Source organism: Cavia porcellus, unplaced genomic scaffold (assembly GCF_034190915.1).
Source record: "Cavia porcellus strain 051 isolate PalLab524CR breed Dunkin Hartley unplaced genomic scaffold, mCavPor4.1 scaffold_21, whole genome shotgun sequence".
NCBI lineage: Eukaryota > Metazoa > Chordata > Mammalia > Rodentia > Caviidae > Cavia > Cavia porcellus.
The window spans coordinates 44,560,626-44,576,892 of NW_026947504.1; positions in this window are offsets into that span (position 1 = coordinate 44,560,626).

Consider the following 16,267-nt stretch of genomic DNA (forward strand, 5'->3'; position numbering starts at 1 on the left):
GCTTAAGAAATGATATTTAACTGAAGATGTGAATTGAGAAAAATTAAATTGAGTATTGAATGACTAGATCTGATGTAAAATGGAGAATTTGAGTATGATCTACAGATAAAGGTATCCGACAAACTAAAACTAGAAAATTTGAATTCTACATTACCATAGAGAAAATGATAAAGCCATTGCTGGCAAGAAAAATTCCAGAGCCAAGGGGATAGCAGGAAACATGTCAGGCATATGAGTTGCAAGTTGTTCAGAGGATAATGCCTGAAAGCTTCTGGTAAATTCTTACATTGTCAAAGCACATTTTTTCCCTGTCTGCTTTCTAAAATTCATGAAACTCACACTTACATTTCACCTAGTTCACAAGAATATATTCTAAATATTTTACATGTATAAACACACATGTATAAGCTAAGATTCAACACAAACATAAAATACTATGTAGGTTAAAACTAGTAATCTGTTAGTTATCAAATATAGAAAATAACCCCCAAACTGGATAGCATGCATAATAAACCATTATAATTTCCAAATGCAAGACTTTATTCATTTGGAAGTTTGAATAATATTTTATGACAGTTCATGAAATTCATAATGGAAAATATAAAATATGGATAAATATGCATCTGGAAATCTAGAAATCCAATTTTTTCCATTATCAGAGACACTAATCTTTAGCAAAGACAATTATTTGCACATGGTCTGCATGATTTCTCTTACATCAAACATACGAACAGGATTCTAACTGATGAGCATATCAATTATCTTGCCATCCATTGTCACAGCCCTTACTGCCACGGACACTAGCTCATGGTGTCTTCTCTGTGTGCCCTAAAGGCAGATGTGCAAGACAGCTCCAACTAAAGTGGTTGACTGTGCACAGAAATTTCTCATGCAATATGTCCATGAGCATAAAGATTAGATATTGCTGGATGTTACATAGCACACTGAATGGTGAAAAAAGCCAGACACATATATACTATTTGACATTGTTATGCTTCTCTATTCATAGCTGAAGCCCTCTGTTGGTTTTATATGCAGTAGAACTGGCCTATGACCATCTCTCAGATTCTCTCTTTTACCCTTTCACTCTTTTATATCCCATGAAATTATACTCATTTTCCTCTTCATTTGCAAAGCAATCCAGTCTCTTATAATTAACTAGAAGATCTAATCTACCCCATAAAGTTCTTTTAGTGCACCAGTAAATGCATGTGGACTTTGTATTAAAGAGACATTTCACCAATAGCAAAATTCAATTTTCTATATGTCTCAGTGTGTACAAGGAGCTCTCAGATGCCTAATGTCTCATAAACATAAGTAAACAGAAATGACTGAAATTTTTAAATAAAAATTAGTTTCAAGTTGGAACTTGATATTCTCCCTGTTGCCTCAAATCTACTGAAAGCGAAATATTATTTTAAAAAGAGAAATAATAAAAACAAACATAAATCAAAGAATAGAAGTCTGAGGAATAAAAATAATCTCATTGGGACTGCAATAATTCTGTATAACGGTTTTGTTAGTCTGGACATTTTCACAATGTTGATTCTTCCTATCTTCCCACTTTTTGATATTCTCTTCAATCTCTTTTTTCAGAAAACTCTAATTTTCAATACATAGATCTTTTGTTTGTGAGATTCATTCTTAAGTATTTCATTTTCGGGGGATGTTATTGTGAAAAATACTGTTTCCCTAACTTCTCTGTAAGTGAATTTGCTGTTTGGGTACAGGAATCTATTGATTTTTGAGTGCTGAATCTGTATTCAGCTAAGCTGCTGGGTTTGATTATTAGTCCTAGTAGGTCTTTGATGATTTTTTGGGATCTTCTATGTAGAGTATAATGTCATCTGCAAATAATAATAATTTAATTTCTTCATTTCCTATCCTTATTCATTTTATATCTCTTTGTTTTCTAATTGTTCTGGCTATTTTTTCCAGAACTTTGTTGAACAGGAGTGGTGACAGTGAACATCCTTGTCTTGTTCCTGATTTTAAGGTTAAAGTTTTCAGTTTTTGTCCATTTAATTTGATACTGGCTGTTGGTTTTTCATAGATGGCTTTTATCAGATTGAGGTAAGACCATCATTAGGATTTTCTATAGGATTTTTATCATGAATGAGTGTTGGACTTTATCAAAACTTTCTCAATCTATGGGATGATCATGTGATTTTTGTCTTCAGCTCTGTGATGTGGTGTACTATGCTTATTGATGTGAATATAATGAACCATCCCTGTATTCCTGGGATGAATCCAACTTGACTGCGATGAATAATCTTCTTGATGATTAGCTACATGCTGTTTGCTAGTATTTTATTGAAGATTTTTGCATCTATGTTTATTAGAGAGATTGGTCTATAGTTCTTTTGCTGAGTCTTTCTTTGGTTTTGGCATCAGTGTAGTACTTGACTCTATGAATGAGTTAGGAAGTATTCCTTCATTTTCAATTTCATTCAACAGTTTGAAGCATTAAATCTTCTCTAAATTTCTTGTTGATTTCAGTCATGAATCCATCAGAACCTAGCATTTTCCTTGTTGGTAAGTTTTTTTTTGTTTTGTTTTGTTTAATGATGACTACTTTTTATTTTAAACAGAAAAAAAAACAGAAAAATCAAGAAGCAAACTATTAAAAAACAACAAGAGGAAAGTGACAACAACAAAAAGAACAGAAACAATGACAATATTGGATTTCAAAACAAAATGAAAGGAATATGGTTTTTACATTGTATATTATTATCTTCAAATAATTGCTCAGACAACCAGATATAGGCAGGCAAGATTGAACAACAATAAAATTTCCCCTTGAGCAATTTCTTTCCTTTTTACTATATCTATTGTAACTTTTGCATATTATTTACTCTTTAAGATTTTTACACTAGCAAGACAGTAAAGTGTTTACACATGCAAGTCTGATTTATTTCACCAATGAATATGGTTTCTAGTTGCATCCATTTACTTGTAAAAGCCTCAATTTTATCATTCTTCATGACTGAGAAGTATTCCATTATATAAAACTATGACCTTTTTTTTTTTAACCCATTTCTCAGTTGATGGGCATTTGGATTGTTTCTAAGATTTTGCTATTACAAATTGTGCTGCTATAAATGAGTGCACATATATTGCTGTCGTAACATATCTTCAATTCTTCTGGGAAAATACCCAGAAGGGGAATAGCTGGTTGAAATGGAAACTCTAATCATAGTTTGGTTGTTTGTTTTTTATGCTAGTTTTTGGAGGAATCTCTACACTGATTTTCACAGTGCTTATACCAGTCTACACTCCCATCAACAATAGAGAAGTGTTTCTTTTCCCCTACATCCTTGGTAGCATTTGTTATTGGTTAATTTCTTGATGTTAGCCAATTTTTGGTATGACCAATGATGTTGAATATTTTATCATATATTTATTTTCCATTTGTATTTCTTCATCTGAGAATTGTGAATTCATCTCAGACACATTTTGAATTGTGTCTTCAAACATGGGTGGCCCAATATTTTTTCAGTCCTGTACACATTCTACATAAAGGTCTTTTGTCTGAGGGACAGTTGCCAAAATTTTTTTCCTAATCTGTGGGTTTTCTTTTGTTCCTGCTGGGGATTTATTTGGTGTGCAAAATGTCTCTAATAAGATGAGATCCCAGTTGTTGATTCTTAGAAGTACTTGCTATGCAGTTTCGTTTTTGTTTATGAGCTCTTGGCCTATCCCTACATCCTCCAGATTTCTACCTATGTTGTTTTCCAGTAGGTTTAGTTTTTCTGTCTTAATATTTAGATCATTGACCTATTTTGACATTAGTTTATTATACGATTATAGAAATAGGTCTAGTTTAATTCTTTGACATTTGGAAAGCCAGTTTTTCCAGTACCACTTACTAAAGAGGCTGTCTTTCTTCCAGTGAATGGTTCAGTCCTTTTGTCAAAGATAATATGGTTGAGTGCGTTGGTAGTTGTGTATTTTCTGTTCTACTTTGTTCTATTGATTTCCAGTTCTATTTTATGCCAATACCATTCTGATTTTATTATAGCATCTTTGTAGTATAATTTCAAGTCTAGAATTATGATGCCTTATGCCTTGCCTTTGTTGCCCAAGATTGCCTTTGCAATTATGGGTCTTTTATGGTTTCATATGAATTTTAGGAATGTTTTCTCTAGATCTGTGACATATGATAATGGTAGTTTGATCAGAATTGAATTAAATCTGTATAACAGTTTTGAGACATTGTCACCATTGTCACCATGTTAGTTCTTCCTAACCATAAGTAAGGGATATCTTTCTATTTTCTGAATTCCTCTTCAATTTCCTTCTTTTTTGTAGTACTATAATTTTCAAGTATAAATCTTTTACTTCATTTGTTAGATGGCTTCCTAAGTATTTCAATTTTTATGTTATTCCAAGTGGTATGGTTTTCCTAATTTCTCTCTCAGTGAGTTTGTGGCTTGTGTGTAGGAATACTATTGACTTTTAAGTATTGACTTTGTACTCGGCTCTTCTACTAAATTTGCTTATCAGGTCTGAAAGCCCATGGAGTTTGGGGGCTCTTCTATGTACATTATCATGTCATCTGCAAATAATGATAATTTAACTTCTTTCTTTCCTATCTTTATTCCTTTATTTCTCTCTTCTGTCTAATTGATTTGGCTGTTTCCAGAACTATATTGAGTAGGAGTGGTGATAATGGACAACCTTGTGTTATTCTTGATTTTAGAGTGAAAGCTTTCAGTTTTGACCATTTAGAATGATGTTTGCTGTTAAATTGTCATAGATGGCTTTTATCAAATTGATGTAAAGACCATCTATTCACATTCTATCTAGGGTTTTTTTTTTACCGTGAATAAGTGTTGGACTTTACCAGAAGATTTTTCTGGATCTATTGAGATTATCATGTAATTTTTGTGTTTCATTCTGTTAATATGGTATATTACATTTATTAGTTTGGGTATATTGAACCATCCCTGCATTCCTGTAATGAATCCCACTTGATCATGGTATGTAATGTTCTTGATAAATTAGTACATTCTGTTTGATAATATTTATTGAGAATTTTTGCATCTATGTTTATTAAAGAAACTGGCTTTTAATTTTTTTTTTTTTTGGTTGGGTCTTTCTCTGGTTTTAGTATCAGGATAATATTTGTCTCTCAGAATCAGTTAGGGAGAATTTCTTCCTTTTCAATTTCATTAAAGAATTTGAGGAGTATTGGTATTAAATTTCTTATAGAATTCAGCTGTAAATCCACCAGGATCTGAACTTTTTTGATACTTTGAAAATTATGTTTTTAATTTCATTAACTGATATTGGTTTATTCAAAAATTTTAGATCTTGATTCAGATTTGGTAATTCATATGTTTCTAGGAATCTGCTCATTTCATGTGTGTTTTCCAACCTATATGATTAAAGATTTTTAAAGTAGATCTTGATAATCTGAATTTTGATGTACTCTTTAGTGATTTCACCCTTTTCATTTGTCAATGCATGAATTTAAGTTCTTTCTTTCCTTTTTTGATAAGATTGACTATAGAGTTATCAATTTTGTTTATTATTTTGAAGAACCAATACTTAACATACTTCACAGATCTAGAAAAATATTCCTAAAATTCATGTGGAATATTCATGTAGAATAGAAAAGGTGATCCTGGACAACAAAGAACAGGAAAGAGGCAGCACAGTTCCTGATTTGAAATTATAGTATTAAATAATTATAGTACAAAAATATTTCAATAAAATTAGCATGGCATTGGCAAAAATAAAATACTTGTGGATCAATGGAACGGGAGATACTGACACAATTACCAACACATTCAATCACCTTATCTTTGAAGATGGGGCCAAACAGGTTCACTTGAAGAAAAATAATCCTTTTTAATAAATGATGCTGGAAAGCCTGGATTTCCACATGCTGAAGATTTAAAGTGGACCTATGTCTGTCATCATGCACTAAACTCAATTCAAAGTAGTTCAAAGATCTAAACTTCAAAACACATACAACTATATCTCCTGGAAGACAAAGTAGGTGGAAATCTCAAAGACGTAGAGTGACCAAGAGTTCATGAAGAAAAACCAAACTACATAGGAACTACTTCAAAGAATCAACCATTTGGATCCATTCCTTTGGAAAACATTTTACACATCAAAAGAAATCACCAATAGAGTGGAAAAAAAAAAAAACCAACAGACTGGGAAAAGTTTTTGCTGACTGTTCCTCAGACAAAGGACTTCTATCTAGAGCATATAAAAAATCGAAAAAAATAAGCCCCCCTGCAATTCAAAGACATATGCCAAAAATGGGCATCAGAGATGAATACACAATTCTTAGATGAAGAAATGCAGATTGGCAAACAAATATATGAAAAATGTTAAACAGCAACGGTCATTCAAGAGATGCAAATTAAAACACTGAGATTTCATTTCACTCCAGAAAGAAAGATCAACATTGCACAATTAACTCACAACAATTGCTGGAGGGGTTGGTATACTCCACTGTTGGCTGAAGGTAAACTAGCGTAACTGCTGTGAAAAACAGGGAAGAGTTTCCTCAAAGTCCTAGAATTTTTAAACAGTAAGAATGCAACGAAAACAGACACATCATAGCAAAACTGTTGAAAAATAAAAATAAGAACATCTTCAAAGCAGCAGAGAATCATGTCAGTGTTTATTTTAAGACTTATGGCAATGAAATCTCTGGCTTTGTCTGCTTCTATCTTGCTTCTATTCCTTTGGGAGGTTTCCCTGAGAATAATTTTCCTACAATGGCATTTACCGTCTTGCAGAATTGTGAACACATAATTTCACCTAACAGCTCTCACTTCGTGCTTAACTCCTTATTGTATCTCTTTTGGAGTTTAGAACATAATTTTTAATCTGTGATTGGGTGGTCTAGTTCTAGCAGCATTGCTGTCTTTATTAGATCAATCAGTGATGGTTAAAGTCCTGAAAGGGGCCCGGGATTTTACCCTCACTGGTTCTGTAGCATTCAGCTAAGCATATGCTCTTACATGAGATAAGATAAAGGAATTTATCTTTTTCTAATTTTTTTTCCTTTGACCTGATAAGTTTGTATTTTCTACATTTGAGCAGAATATTTATTTTTCTTTCTGAGAACATCACTTTTTGTTTGATTGTTTTTATTAACTGGGATCTGTGTTAATAGAAATATTTTTAGAAAAAAAAATTCATTTTGAATTATTCCAAGAACAACACAGAATCTTTCTAAAGCTAAGGTAACTTCTTATGACATACCTAAAGGGATCCTAAGATATATTCTTTTTTATGTGAATTGATAATATGCTCTCTGCTTTTAGGAGAATGATGTATACACATTTTTAGAATTTATATGGAAACTCAAATTACACTTGGAAAAGATGAATAATTATATAAAAACCTAAATGTCATTCTTAGGAATAGTCTGGCTTTAGGAAATTACCCTTGGCTGCCTACAATAATAATAATAATAAAATTACATCTGACTGGCCTGAACGGCCATGGGAATTAAGACCAATTTCTCTCATTTACTTATGTTCTGGAATTTGTGACAATGTATTCTTGGCATCATGTAAAGCATTCTGATTTGTCAGTGTCCATGGGGAGGGAACTCCAAAATGGAATTGTAGGTTCCATCTCATAAAATATCAAGCTCTCTTGACCTATTCTCACAAAGTCATAATTTTTATTTTGACTTTGTAAAACATTAATTTTTTAAATATTGAAGACATAACTGACCTAGAAAAAACTGCATATATTTGAAGTGTACAACTTGGTAAGTGGGAGCTGTCTAGCTATATAGATACCACAGCATATCCATCAATAACAAAAGATGCCTCATGACATGGCCTGCTCCATCTCTGACACTCTAACTCTGTCTCAAATGTTTCCATTCTTTCAACACATAAAGCACAATTATAGCAATTGTCTCAATAACCATGTCTACAGGTTTCAACATCCTGTAATGTAATTCTGGCTCACATTCAGTCGATGTATTTATATCCTCTCTATGGATGCTATTTTTCTGCTTCATTGCATGCCTGATAATTTATTTTATTCTGTGAAGTATCAGAAATAAATGAGTTTTATTTCTTTGTAAGGTACTAGATCTTTTGTATATCTATAAATACTATTGTGTATTCATTTGGAATACACTTAAATTGCCTGTACTCAATTGAAGCAAGGTTGGTCTAACTACATACTTACTTACCTCTGCTGAGGCAGGAAAAATTCTCTATGTAATAAGCCCAGCGAAACTTAGAGCACTGGATTTTTCTGTTTGTCATGTGAGGAGAGATACTACTATTCTGTTTGCTGAGTAAATACTGGGAACTATGCCTTTTGTGTTTGGGGACGGGTCTTTCCTTGAGGGAAGTAACTTCTTCACATCTGTACCTGGAGTGATAATGCAGTGCAAACTTGGAGATAAGAATGTATTCTCAGTATTTCTCAGTAAAGCTCCCTTTTCCCAGGTACACTGTTCTGTGAGCTCCAAGCTGCCTTGTTCTCCCTGGACTTTCAGCTCCATCTCCCTCAGGAAGACCACACACTTTGTCTGCACTCTCCCTGCCTGCCTGGTAGTCTGAAGAAGCTTCCCAGGTGGGAGGCTGTGAAAGCATGGTGTTCCGCTGGTTTATCTTCTGTCACACAGAAACTAAGATAAAGCAGTACTTACATTTCTGTTGTTTTAAGTGTTGATGTTATGCATTTTCATCGTAACTTTAGAAACTTTTGGTGGGTAATGGAAAATAGAAGCAAACATTGTATCTGCATGTTCAACTGTTCAGTGTTTACATAATTCATTTAAGGAGTCAATTCAGATTACAAGATAATTTATAAAAAAAGACGACCCTCACTTGACCCTCACTTGACCCTCACATCAGATATAAGCCAAGAAATGTTAAAGCAATAGAAAAAACATAAATATTAAAGAACAAAAATAAAAACAGAAATAATGAAATCCAAAGCAAGAAGGGAATTTGCTAGGCATATACAGATATTTTTAAGAAATAAAATTACAATTAAGAGGAAATTGGGATAAAAAATAACGGGGATATCGCCAGCTTATGTATGTGTGGTTAGTTCCTTGGAGAACACAAAGGCTTTGAGATAGTGTAAATGTGATGACAGAGAAAGCAGATACATTTTGGAGATGTTTTATTTGGATTGACTCAGATGAAGACGAACTGAGTTCTGAATGCAGAAATACACACTGTGACTCAGAAAAGTCCTAAATTGGATTTTATTCAACATACAAGCAAAAAGTATAGCCTCAGGAGTGATGTAGCTTTCCAGAGGGAGTCTGCTTTTACAACTAAAGAATTTAAGAGAAGAGAAACAAGAGACAGATGGAAAGAAAGATTTTTATGATGGGAAGGGACGAATGTCCTGCATGATATAGAGGAGGCAATTTCTAGGGAAAAAACAAGGGAAGAAAATTAAATACGTCTTAGATGAATTCACAAAAATTGATTTGAATTGCACTTTGAATAATGATGACTTAAAATAGTAACACATAAATGATCACTAGACAAATAAATGCAATCTCAGTAGACCTATATCTGTGGCAGTGATATTAGAACGAGGTAAAGATTGAATAATAGATTAAGAATGAGAGATCCAACACGGATCACTGCCTCAAAAATTTCAATAGTGCCTGAAAGACTACATGGCTAACAATTAAACAGTAAAACGATGTACAATTTTGGGGTCTGGTTGGTTTTATTTTTGAAAGACAAATATGTATTATGTTATGAGTGAAGGGCACTTTAGGGGAGATCTATAAGATCTAAATTTGAATGTGATGATATGACAGAGAAATTAAATGCAGAAAAGAAATTTAATAAACAAATTTTGTCTTTAAAGATTAATTTGTTTACGTAAGCACTCATTAAGAATGTTGCTTGTTGGATTTTCAATGGAGTCCATAGTTTAATGCTAAGGACCATCGAATTGAGCTCACTGTGTGTGTGTGTGTGTGTGTGTGTGTGTGTGTGTGTGTGTGTGTGTGTCTACTTAGTCACATGAAGAAACAAATATTTCCCCCTCCTAAATACATTTAGAAACTGTCAGTTTTCTACATCTGTGGTCCTGCTTCTCATCCCCACGACCACTGCCCTTCACTTGAGTGACTATCAGAGTCTCCCTGCCTCCTCTCTCACATTTTTATAGGCGGTCTTTAAACGCTGGGTCACAGCCTGTCACACCTCTGCTCAAATGTCTAAAGATTTTCTCTTCTCCACCTTGTCTCTATTATGGCTGTCATTGCCCTAGATATCATCGTAATCATTTTTAATTTTTATTTAAATTTTGAGACAAATTTGCCCAGGATGGAATTCAGCCTTAGTATCTTTCTGCCTCAGTCTCTCAGAATGCTGAGAGGCACCCGCACCCCCAGCTGGAGCCACCGCTGTTTAAAGGATCCCCAGGTCCCTGCATTCATTCGTGTCTTTCTTCTGATGTTATCTGTTCTTCCCACCTCACACGTGTTCTGCCTTGGAGGGTGTGTACCGGCTCTTCCTACATCTTTTCTCCAGGATTTTTCTGTCTACATTTCTCACCTTCATTAGGTCTTGTAGACAATGCATCCTCCAGTCTTTGTTCCAGTGTCACCCTGTGAGGCCTAGTCTGATCTCCCTTCCTAATTGGTCACCAGACTCTCATGTTCTCTGTCACCTCCTCTCTGCTTTCTTCCGGTTATGTCATGTATGTCATTTAGATGAATAGCATTAATTACCCTCAGGACTGCCATCTCATTTACCATACGGTGCCCTACCAATCTGCCAACCCTAAGCGTGGAGAAACTTTTGCCTGTGTTATTTCCCGGATATATCTACATACCCAGAAAGATGCCTACCCCAGCATGTGTTCACTGATACTAATCAAAAGAAATGGATATTAAGTCCTTAAACTGTGTAGTGCCCAGGCCAGTTCTGCAGTTAATACTCCTTTCCACAAAGCATAAGGAAGAAAGTGGCTCCATAGAAGGCTGACAGTCTTCCGGCCAGCCTTCCTGTACCCACTTGTGTTGGTGTCCAGTTACATAAGTCCACTTTATCCACTGTCACAGCAATAATCTCTTTTCAATATGGTTTCCAAATTTTGATGCTGATTTACCTTGCTCTCGTTGAGAAATATTCAAAACATTCCAGGAAACATTTAATTAAATTTGGCCTCCTTGGTTCCTAATCTATGCTCTAGCCTTATCATTAAATCTTCAAGAAGGAAAAGCAGCATCAAAAGGCAGAATAATTGTGATTTTAGTTTTGGGTTTTCTTTTTTTTTTTGTGTGCTCACCATTGAAAAGTTATGGGATCAAAACTGGCATAAAATAAAATTATAGAGCTACTTTATTTCTTGTGGAGGCTATATATGTGTGTATGAATGTATATGCACATATGTGCATTTTATATACAATATATACACTAATACATACATTATATATAATGTGCATGCACATATTAGCCTCAATCCTGCCAGAAACATTCCTGTAACCACAGTTAAATAATAAAGTCATAAAGCTCTCTAGACTTTGCTTTCCTCACCTATAAAGACAATGGACAAAGGAAAAAGAGTTGGCCTAGGTAAATTTGAATTTTTTTTTCAGTCATGTAGTTTTGAAAATCTGTTAAAAATCATGAAAAATTATTATCTGAATTTGTCCCAGTGTTGTAGATGATAAAAACATAAACACCATTGTTCTCTGTTGGAGAATTATGTGTTTGTGTTTTTATGTGATTCATATGTGTTTATCTTTAATGATTTGTTACTATCTTACTTGATAACTACATTCTAGATCAGAGATCTCTGGCTAATTTATGCTGGTTGACACTGAAATTTATTTATTGCACTTAACAAATGATAGTGTAACAACACAGTTGAGATTATCTAAGAGACAAAGTTATTGCATTAATTTGCATTTTTCTTTCTAGCATTCAGATAAATGTATTTATGGAAAGAACAAATGTTGTAAGTTGGCTCTGTGATCTGCCTTCTGTGTGTAACCCTGAAGTGTTTATCCTTCCTGGTGTCTTTGTGCTGAGTTCTCTTCGGAAGAGTTGTAGCATAGTTAATGTGGCATACATGAAAGCAATGCTGATTTAACTTAACTTTCTTTGTTTCTTTTTCCTAATAGTTTGCACAGAAAAAACAAAACAAGCTAAGAAAGAGCCAGATTCTAAAATTGTGACAGGCTGTGAAGAAAATTAGTTATTAATTATAATTCATATTCAAACAAATTTATTTTTGAATGAAAAATGATTCCCATGAAAATGTAAACCAGAAAGAAGACAAAATAAAAACCTCTCCAGGATAGAAATTTGGTCTTTTTTTGGTAAATTAAATAATCATTACAACTTCTAAAATCTTTGAGCAGGAAATATGCAGCTAAAAACATGAATAAAAAAGTTCAGTTTTTAATTCTGTCTCTTTCAAAAGCTTCACTTTCACTCTTAAGTTACAGAACAAATTAAAATGTTCCTCTTTTTAAACTATACATTGTGTTGAAATGAGTGTTTTTAGTCTGGGTAAAATTGCTAGGTACCCTGGCAGGTGCCAGCAGCCTGACTCTGTCCAACACACTCGGCCATCTGTAGTCACAGCGTCTTCACTCGTGAGTTGTAAATAATACTCCCTCAGTGGGATTGTTGGATTGATTAACTGGCATCCACTGTGGAAGGCAGCTATGCTTAAAACTGGTACATAATGCACCTAATTAATCCTGATTCATGTCAATGCTAATTTCCTCTAAAAGAATTTAGAAATCTTTTATTTTTCTTGTTTCTGTCTTTGTGTGGGTTTTGTTATTTATTAGCTTAAAAGTTAAAACTATTTAATAGAAGCTCAAATGATCATGTTTAAAAGAAGGAAAGCTGAGTGATGTAGTACATGACTGTAAACCCAACATTGGGGAGGTTGGAGCAGGAGGATCCTTACAAGTCTGAGGACAAACTGGGCTACGTACTGAGTTCAAACCCAGCCTCAGTTATATAGTGAGAACTTATCTTAATAAAACAGGTAGAAAGAAAGAAAGAAAGAAAGAAAGAAAGAAAGAAAGAAAGAAAGAAAGAAAGAAAGAAAGAAAGAAAGAAATTATTGACCATTTCTTTGATTTTGACATGGATGGAGTACAGAATGAGGCTAGTTGTAATTATAGTTTGTTTAGACTGTGAATATTGACAGTTACTGTTCCTTTTACTCTAGTATTTTGATTTTGAAGTAAATTCAGGTTTTAATACCGAGCACACAATGGGATACTCAGAAAAGAAAATGTATAAAGTGACTGAAATATACAGCAGTTGATATGCTAGTGCTAAATTTAATAGTGTTGTCATAAAAATCCACACACATCATGGAATGATGGAAAGCCTCACAGAAAGAAAGGAATTTAAGGTAAATGGTAACAAGGGGAAGATGTTAGTGTGGATTAGACTGTAAGTTTTCATGGTTACTTGGGGAAGGCCCGAGCTGAGGCAGGAAAGTCTCCATGACTCAGGAAGCAGGTGTTGGTGCTGGGCTGTGAAACATCCGTTAAAACTCGCAATGATGTGGGGAAAACAGGCAAATCTCAGTGAGATGATTTTCTCAGACGTATTTGGAAAAGCTATCATTTCTTCGTTGGTTTTAACTCACTCCTGAGTCATAGTCTTTTGCTCAAAAATGTTTCATTTCCTTTCAATTTCACTCACTTGCCATTTCTCATCCTCAATGTTATCTCTAGATGAATAGCAATTGCTGGCTAACAGAAGAAGATGACAGTTCCCTTAGACAAAACAGATCTTTCTGTGGATATGATTAATACAGAGTGATTCACTGGTATTAAAAGTAGTACATGTTAATTAGTATCTTTTCCCCAGAACAAACACAATTATTTCACCCTCTCTGTTCCTTCATCAAAATATAACACACTCCTTGCACAGGGTTTGCTCTTTCTCCACTGCATAAGCAGCTAATATTCAAGCTAAAATGTCAAAATGATGCATTTTAAGTAGAACATTTCATTAATTCTATAACTACTGCATAAAGTGTTCTTTTGTTATTCAGTAGTCAGTGGAAATAAAAGCAATTCACGAGACCCAACAATGAATATTGTATATATATTGTCTATATCCTGACTTCAGTGAGTACAAGGTATTATGGATTGAAATGCTTGTAAACTGATACTTGTATTACAGCAAGAAAATTGATAGTAGCCATAAAGAAAATAATGTGGGGCAGAGAAATGAATTCCTCTATCCTCATCATTTCATTCTTCTTAACTACATACATTGGCTGGTAATGTGGGACTCCAAGTCATTCGGACATTGCAGTATTTGGCAAACAAAGCAATTGTTCACCCACAACGTAGGGCATCTGCAGTGGTATCATTGCCAAAGCATATTGTTGTCAAATAGGTATTTTTTAGAAATTAATAAGAATCACGAGTTGTTGGGATCATAGTTGTGTTGCTCTTTTGTTAAAATCTGTTCATGTAATTTTTATGAACTTTCACCCATTGTGGTGTTGGAAAGCGTACTTAATGGAAACGATCAGAATGTTTAATTAGAATAATACATTTCCTCTGAAACATCAGTCTCCTTCAATCCAGACTGCAGTGATTATGCAATGAATCTCTGGTTTAAAAAAAAAATCGTTGCATGAATTTCTACACTAAAAATATGGAGCATTTGACCAACAAGAGAAATAGTATAGGTACAATTTGATAGTGAAAAGCTACAAAATACTGTCACTCTGACAGTGGCATTTTAGCTTTTCGGTGAAATCAAGTGTGAATCACCAGCTCTGACTTTTTCCCACATCCCAATGTACAGAGCAACTGATTGAAATCCACTCTCAAATACTAAAGTGCAGTGACTTTTTCAATTCTTTTTAAAATGAACTGTTTTATATTCTTGCTGTTTAATTTATAATTTTGAAATACTACTGGTTTTAGAGTTCTTTGAATAACCTAGTGCCAAAGGGCATTCACATATTAGTATAATTTAAATCTTTAATTTATTGTTTAAGTTGTTAATATTAAATGCATGATCAAAACAGACATCTAAAGTTGATGTTCTGTATCGTATCACAGTGTGCTTCTGAAAAAAAATGAGTTTAGTTAGCCAGATAAAAACAATTCCCAAAGTACAATTTCTCCCCTGATTAGAACAACAATCTACCAGATGCTTGCAAAAAACCTTTGTTTCTTCCTTCCTAATCACTTATTATTTTTGGAGTCTACTTAAGTCTTGTATTCTGCTCTAACTCCACATCCTGAGCACATGCAACTTTTTTGCTTTATATTCCTGATTCAATTTTCCACTTTTCTTACCAATTTTATAGAAGACATACGGCCATCTGTACTAATTATGAGGCTTTACAAATATATAAAGGTTTCAACTTTGGCTTCAGAAATGAATACAACATAAGTATTTATAGTTTGCATATTTTTATAATTTAAATAATATTTTAAATATACAAGAATTATGTATAATAATTATTATTTTAAATAATTATGAGATTTTTGCATTAATTTTATTTTTTCAAGTACTGCATGAAATATTTTCTAGATTATTGATTTCACTTTAGCCCTATTAAATATTTTCCATTTTTCATTTAATATAATTATTATTTCTAACTACAATTTGTATTTCCTAGGTAATGCTGTTAGTTTTGATAGCTTGAGCCTATTTGGGGGGACAGTTTTCTAAAACATGAATTCTATTTTGCTCTATTACTACGCTGTTATAATAATATATATTTAAAAGATAAGTCATCTTTTTTATATCTCAGAATAAACCATATGCAGTCAGAATGTATCACACATAAACATATTTATAGTGAAGTCAATTTACTGACACTTCCACTAAGAAATTTGAAGCTATGCTAATGTAATCTTAGAGTCATCTATTTTTAAACCATTTTAAAGATAACCACTTTGCAGATTGTTACTCTGTACTATTCACATGTGGCCCACCAAATCTGTGTAACATTGTCATTTCTGTTCTTTGGACTTAAACTTCTGGGATCTCTCTAATCTTTTTAGTTGGCCAATTTGTCTTAAACCATGCACGTGAGTAAAACTGATATTTGATAGTGCATGCACAAGGCTCTCAGAGTTGTCAAAATATTTACATCTTTCTGTTTGAGTATCCTGAAACTACTCTCCTGGGTCACACCCTTTATCTACCGTCATTTACCAGTTACCCAGCTGAATTCCTGAATCTTTCTATTTTTTTATGGTTAGAATTAGGATGAGGCAAGTTACATAATTGCAAAATGGAAAATATTTAAGAGGACTACAGCGGAATCAATA